Source organism: Nipponia nippon, unplaced genomic scaffold (assembly GCF_047370975.1).
Source record: "Nipponia nippon isolate SJK-2023a ecotype South Korea unplaced genomic scaffold, ASM4737097v1 scaffold_1, whole genome shotgun sequence".
Classification (NCBI taxonomy): Eukaryota; Metazoa; Chordata; class Aves; order Pelecaniformes; family Threskiornithidae; genus Nipponia; species Nipponia nippon.
In genome coordinates, this window is record NW_028262290.1 from 126,472,134 (window position 1) to 126,477,959 (window position 5,826).

Sequence of the window (5,826 nt, forward strand, 5' to 3'; positions counted from 1 at the left end):
CTTCACAAGACTGGGACCCAGACAGACTGTTTGACAGACAATGTCACAAGAAATTTTAATTCAGCTTTAAAATCAGACACACCAGGTTTTTTTCTCTCTTGTATTTTAAATTGCCTTTCAAAGATCATTTCATTGCATTTTGGAAGAGTTTTCTGAAAGGAATCTGGCTTTTCTTGCTCACCAGATATTCATGTGCCTTAATTAATATCTTTTAAAATCAATGGGAAACAGTGCAGCTCCACACATGTTGAGAGCTGTGCTTAGTTTACCATAATCTTTTTTTTTTCAAGGCATCTTTACTCAAAGAATAGTTATGTGTTTAATGACATTTCCTACCATCTTTGTTAATCAAAAATGTGTTTCCTCCCTTGGAATCTGTGCTTGCTTTCTTGATCCCAATGTGAAGTCTGGGCACAATTGCTGTATCAAAATCATTTCTATAGCAAGAAGCTCCAGTGCCCAGCAGCACACTTTTTTTCCTTCAGAAGGATGAGGTGATAGAGAAGTGGCAGAAAAGCCTACAAGAGCAAATGCTGAAATCAGTGGGGAAATGGATGCTTCAATATGGCAACTTAAAGCCAATATTTGTGGCATGGCAATGTGTCACTGATTCATATATCTTTCTTATGTATAATCTGACTTCCAAGACAAAAGAAAGCAAGTCAAATACTTTACGCATAGGTTCACAGAGTGATGGAAAAAATCCAGGTTCATAAGGATCTCTGAAGAGCATATGTTTCAGCCTTCTGTTGAAAGTGGGTTATCCAGGGCCCTATCAAGCCAAGACTTGGATATTTCCAGCAAGGGAGATGCCACCACATCTTTAGGCAGTCTCTTCCAGCATTCTCACATGAATTTTTTTTATACCCAGACAAAATTTCCCCTGAAGTAACTTCTGTCCATTGCCTCCTGAGCTGTCATTGTGAGTTCTTGTCAAGGGAGTATCTCCATTTTCTTTATAACTATCTCTCAGGCACTGGAAGATGGTGATTATATCGCCTGAATTTTCTCTTTTCTAGGCTGAAAGTTCCTTTAACTTTTCTTCATATGTCAAGTTCTCTAATCCTCTAATCATTAGCTCCTCTAATCATTTAATTTCCATTGGACCCTCTCCAGTTTTTCAACACCTTTCCTGAACTGGGGGGAACAAAACTGAACACCAGGTGTAGCCTAACAAGGGTTGAGGATGTTGTAATAAGCACTTCCCTTGATCTACTATTACTCTTGCTAATGCAGCCCAGGACGTTTTGCCTTCATGAGTGCAAGTGCACACTGCTGGCTGCCTTGCTGCCCTCCAAGACCCCCAGGGCCTTTCCAGAAAAGCTGCCCCAAGCACCCAGATCCCAGCCTATTTGGCTGCTTGGGATTATTCTGTCACAGGAGCAGGATTTTATCTTTGTTATATCTCATGCAATTCTTGCTGGTTCAATATTCCAGCTGCTGAGGTCTCTCTGAATGGTGGGTATTCCTTCAAGGGTATCTACTTTTCCTCCAGGTTTGGTGTTATGCACCCACTTGGTAAGGGTACATTCAGGTCTTTTATAAAAGAGGCTGCATATTATTGGACCTGATATCGACCCCTGAGGAACCCCATTTGTGACCAGCTGCTGACTTTGGGACGGTAATCACACATTTTAAGTTCTGCAGTTTAGCAGCTTTCAACGCGTCCTATGGTCCACCTCTCCAGTTAATACCTTACCATCTTGTCAGCAAGGATGTTGTGCAAGACCATGTCAAACACCTTGTTAAAATCAAGGTTATGTCAAAGTTGTTAGTGTTTCCCCTTGTTTGAGAGCAAGCAGCCAATCTTTTACCCTTGTTAGGGTTGTCTTGTCTGCCAAGCCAGCAGCAGTGCTGTCTTCGGAGTAGTGTGTTGGCATGCTGTGCATTGTCTTACCTATTTTATTGCAATTGTACAGCAAACAAAGTGAAGAAAGAAGAGAGAAGATCCTCAGAATTTTTTTTCTTCCTTTCCAAAATGTGGTCCTCAAAGATATGCTGTTTTCCCATTGTTTCATTTTTCAGTGAGCGGTCCCAGAAGCCTCTGGGGGTCAAGGCCTTGTCTTAGAAGGAAGTGGAATGGGAGCTGTGAGAAAATTCTCACTTGCAAAGTGAAGTGCAGGATTTGGGCCTTTCACCAGTTCCGTGTGGGTATGATGATTTCAAGGCAGTTTGCCATGTATTTCTATATAGTTTTGTAGCAATAAAAATAGGTTTTGCATTAAAAAATGAAAAAGTGATTTCAAATAGCTTCTCCAAGTCAAGAAAAGAATAAATAAGGCAACACTCAGAAAAGTAAATTTATCCTCACAGACGTTAAACCCCTGAACCACCATCTATTTCATTTGGCTGGGCTTCCTGAGCTGTGTTTTCCACTGCTGATTTAACTGCTCTTCAGATCTTGCTGTTAACATGCTTTATGCTCACAGACCTCCAAACAAAGAAGCAACTGTTAGGTCTTGCAGTATAGAGGCAGATCCTGGGCTAGTCCATCTTGCAAATTGCTAATGTCTGTAACAAAACCAGGCACTCACAGTCAATATCAAGAACTAGTATGGTAAATTTTCCCTCCCTTCCTTCCTTTTTGCAAGAATCCCTCCATATTCTCATGTTTTACAACTTTTGCCCCATGAGGATGGAAGAAGGCAATCATGAAGATGTGCTCCACTTCAGCTCCACTTTTACCTGAGCAAATGCACAATAAAAAGAATAAACATGGTAATACATTGCATTTTCTTTTTAAAGTGCAGAGTAGAATCTTTCAATCTATCTTATGTTTATATAAAACTTACCAAAGATTTTATGATTTTTCCACATCCGTCTTGTTTAATATCCCATGGCATCGACTACAATACTACACATGCTCAGATACAGCCTGGTATGATGATCCCATATGGCACAGCTGAAATAATAGGATCTGCATAGTAGCATTCTTTCTTATTTCATGTGTCAACTTGCTTGAAACGTTTGCAGAGAACAGTTAATGGTGCAAGCCACGTCAGTTCCATTGCACCAGCACATTTTGGCAAATCCATATCTGAGGGCAAAATTTATCCTGATGTAAAGTATCAAGCCTGTACACACAGATTCATCTTTAACTAGTCCCATCCAACTAACACTTTTGTCCAGTATAAAATCTGGGGTGAACTTTTTAGGGATGGATTCCTCTTTGCTCTTATTCGAATGTCAAGGTCTATTAAAATTTGATAACTAATTTTCCTCTCATTGACAACAGTTCCACCAGGGTGTTTATCTTTTGTCTCTATTCCTTTGTAAGTGGGGGAGGATTAGGTCCCTCTGAGTCAGTCATATGCCCAGAAAATGGTCAGAGCAAGACCATATTCCACAACAATACCAATCATCCACTGCTGCAGCAGCTTCAGTTAAGTGATTTTTAATTACTCCTTCATTTTTCATGTTCAGACAAGAATCTGAGTGTATGAAACCTGCTCTTGAGCATTGCCCTAGTTTCAGCACTGGCCTACATGTGCCAAGGATACAGAATGAGAGGCAAAACATGCACAGAAAAAACAATGGTTTCCTATATCCTTTGAAGTACTATTTATTGTGAGGCATATTAGGTTTTCTATCAGTTCGGCCTGCAAGGTGCTGTTGTGACAGAAATGGCATCCTGAGCTTGACACGCTCTACTTCCAAGATGCAAACAGCAGAAGCCACAATATATTGCTGCTTTGGATGGTGTTCATTGCGTTTCTTGTTTTCTTTGGATGAAGAATAGGCATTGGTTTTGCAAGTTGCTAAACTTGTTTTTAATAAGATGCAAGAAAGTGAAATATTCTTGCTCATTACACACAGACTGTACAGACAGAGGAGCATAATAATATCTGCGGGCTCTAATTCAATTAAAAATATGTGGCTAAAGACATGGAAACATTTTTAAGGATGAAATTTTGAATATTTCTCCTAACTCTATTTTGCTTCATAAGGCAAATCAGAAACAACCCACATTTTGTCAAGATCCCTGAGTTCCATGAGCGCTAAAGGCTATACACATAAAACTCCAGGTCACCTCTGGCAGGTTTCTTTTTCATAGAAAAGTTAATTTGGGAATTAGAAGCAATACTCAGCTGCTAGACTGGTATAATCCACACTAAGAAAACCCCTTAATTGTGTGCACTACAGCTTTTAAGAAATGGAGCTCACCTTAGTAATGCAAACACAGACCAGCTTCATGAAAGCGCTGCGGTTCACCAGTGTCTTGCCACAGACCTGTATCCTTACTACTGTGTGCTTAAAAATGGCAGACATATTCTCTTACACAGGAACTAATGTCAGCTCAATTTATACTAATGACCACTGGATGTGTCCACAGAAGTCTCAGTAGCTGGGGTTACGGAGTACCGTGTGCAAGGCAGCTCCTGTTACTTGAGCCCTGGGCTAAGCTGGGGGAAGCAGCTGAAGTCTATTGTGTCAAGCTGGGCCTTACAGAGTGCACCTGTGCCCAGATCCACACTGTCAGTGCTCCGATCCACACTGTCAGTGCTCCTGCAACCAGTGGCTGCCTCAGACAGTCCTTACCCTTGTGAGGAGGGTTAGGGTGTGAAGAAATTAAATTTAGTCTTTGTCTTTTTTAAAATACCTTTTCTTTCCTGGACTATGCTTGTTGAAGTAAGATGGTTTGTTTTCTTCAAGCTCTGGCTGCACTGTGTTCTTGCATATCCTTCCTTTGGGAAAGCCTGACATCCACCTATATGTGTGGTCATTATTAGGCATTGTCACAGTGCTTTAAGAGGCCTTATTCTTCTGATCCTAGGTTAAAAATGTCTTTCTTGTGTATCTGTCAAGTGTATGTGCAGCATTTAAGCTGTTGGAGTATTTTATTATTATTTACTACTCAAATGACTGTGATCAATGGCAGCAATATATCCAATAATTTCCATTTCTTCAAATGCAACAGAATACAAATGAGAGTGTAGGCTATGTCCTTGAGCTGTACATGAGTATACCTGCAGCAGACTTACACAGACAGACTGCAAGTCTTCCTCACACTCACTTCTTAAGAATTAGCAATACTTTATAAATAGAAAAAGACTATTTTAAATGTCTTACTAGTTCTGAGTAAATATTTCCAGCATATTTTGTGCACCCAAGAGTCTGCTCCTGCTTATGCCTCCCAGAATAGCAGAAAAAATTAAGCCAAGATTTGTTTTTATTGCCTTTTAAAAAAACACTAATGCTCAGTCTAAATTCATACCTTGGTGTCTATTTAAATGATAGTTTTGAACACACTGTAAATGTGGGTTTTTTCAAAGTATTTATAGCAAACTGCAAATTGCCCAGTGTTCAATGAATCCAGCTGACCAGATATTTAAACACAGATAAATCAGACCCTAGAGGAGGTTCCACTATTAAAAATATTTACTTAACACTGTCCCTTCATTATGAGCAGCATTTCAATGACAGGTAGGAAATGGACACATCAACAGCCGTCTCAATCTAGATTGCTTAGTATGTGTCAAAGACTAAAAAGCACAACACGCTGATTGAATTCTGGCTTTCTGACTCGAGTTCCCACCTTCGCTGAATTTATGAAGACTTATTTTGAGTACCCCGAAGTCAGTGGGTGGCTGGGTGCTACAGCTTTATTACTTTTCCAAAGTAAGAAAGGGAAAAGTCCTGGGGGAGAAAAAAGACAAAACTCTTTCTGTCAAGAATGCAGAAGGAGAAGGTGAAAGGCACTATAACCAGGGTCTTTTCCTTCCAGTTCTTATATTGAAAGGAAATTAAAAGACCTTATTACAGGACAAGGAGACTGAGAAAGACTAGAACAAGCAAAGGATATTGTCAGTGTGTAACAAAATGGAT

The 5,826-nt window shown here is 39.9% G+C and overlaps 1 long non-coding RNA gene across 1 annotated transcript; it reads right to left on the reverse strand.

Moving 5' to 3' along the window:
* Positions 1-389: 389 nt before the first annotated feature.
* On the reverse strand, positions 390-4,263 carry LOC148057604 (uncharacterized). Its single transcript, XR_015701988.1, has 3 exons — positions 4,165-4,263; positions 2,793-2,902; positions 390-2,685 (listed from the first exon to the last, which is right to left on the reverse strand). It is a non-coding gene; the product is annotated as an uncharacterized LOC148057604 (long non-coding RNA).
* Positions 4,264-5,826: the final 1,563 nt, after the last annotated feature.